The sequence below is a fragment of the Nilaparvata lugens genome, chromosome 5, assembly GCF_014356525.2.
Source record: "Nilaparvata lugens isolate BPH chromosome 5, ASM1435652v1, whole genome shotgun sequence".
NCBI classification, from domain to species: Eukaryota; Metazoa; Arthropoda; class Insecta; order Hemiptera; family Delphacidae; genus Nilaparvata; species Nilaparvata lugens.
In genome coordinates, this window is record NC_052508.1 from 20,815,419 (window position 1) to 20,816,792 (window position 1,374).

Sequence of the window (1,374 nt, forward strand, 5' to 3'; positions counted from 1 at the left end):
ATTAATAGTATGGAAGATGTGACAATGAGACAATCAATGATGATGTCGAATGATGAGAAAATATATGAGAAGAGCCGAAGCCCGAAGGCGTAGTTGGGATGAAAGTTAATTATTACAACGGAGCCGGGAATAAAACATCGCCAACCTTCCCTACTTTGTTCGGCTGATAAATTTCCTGTTAATTAAGGAGCTAGGGGTCCTCTATTAAATCACTTCCCCAATGATTTTCAATTACTGTTTATTACGTCCAATGAAACAATGGTAGCCCATTCTAGCAAACCTCTTAATTGTCAATGAGTACATGCGACCAAAAATGGAACATCGTAAGTTTTCACTGAATAGAATTGTGGTTTCTATCACCGTAACTATCGTTTCAATAATCTATAGCTATGATTCATTTTATCCAGCTGTGCTTTCAATTCCATCACATTTTCACCTTCGGAGCCCAAGAGTGGGAGCACAAGAAATCCATCTGAATGGGAACACAGTCTATCTATGGTCAACTATTCTATGTTATAGTATAGACCTGCTGCATGCCTGCATGAATAATTTATGTTAAAGTTCAATTATAAACAGTACTCTCGTTCCAATGTTGAATTCTCTATTATGATTATTTATACTAATAACGATTTGATTGTTGGGTTCTAGGTCAGAGTTCACTGTTTTATTTTAATTAGTCTCATTTCCAGTATTCACTCCAATCCAAAGTAAGCAGCATCCTACTACAGTAACTATTGAGGATAGTCGCAGTAGTGCCTACATTTTACTACAATATTGTAGTCTGTCTATTCAAAAAAGGGTGAAAAAATCACCATTAAAAGTAACAAAAGACTAATGCCGAAACCCGGGATCGAACCAGGGACCTTTAGATCTTCAGTCTAACGCTCTCCCAACTGAGCTATTTCGGCTTTCTTGTTAATAATTAATTTCATTTTGTCCTAATACAAGGTTCAAGATATTTCCATTTCTTAGCTCAATCGGCTACTGATTACAGTTCAGTTGAAATTGACGTCAAAAATGTAACAATGTATTCATGTTCTGATTGCATCTTATCACTTATGAGTCTATGTGCGATTACTTATTTTAAAGAAGGCTACTCGATTGGAAATATTCCAACAAAAAAATCCAAATGTTAGTCAATCCTATTTAATAATATGATTTTGATGGCCAACTTTAAGGAATGGGGAATCAAATCTTTGATTAAAATGTTAGTGAAATAATTATGACCATTCAAATTTGACTAATTGGACACTCTGGTTAAGGAAATTGAATTGAAAGGGAATCATCAGTGAAGTATTCAATCTATAAACATGGCATTTAGACTGTGTAGATTCGAATTAGAGATTGAAGCAGTTTTGAGCATAAGCCTGTACA

At 34.9% G+C, this 1,374-nt stretch overlaps 1 non-coding gene across 1 annotated transcript; it reads right to left on the reverse strand.

Moving 5' to 3' along the window:
* Positions 1–835: 835 nt before the first annotated feature.
* Positions 836–908, reverse strand: Trnaf-gaa. The gene has a single exon. It is a non-coding gene; the product is annotated as a tRNA-Phe (tRNA).
* Positions 909–1,374: the final 466 nt, after the last annotated feature.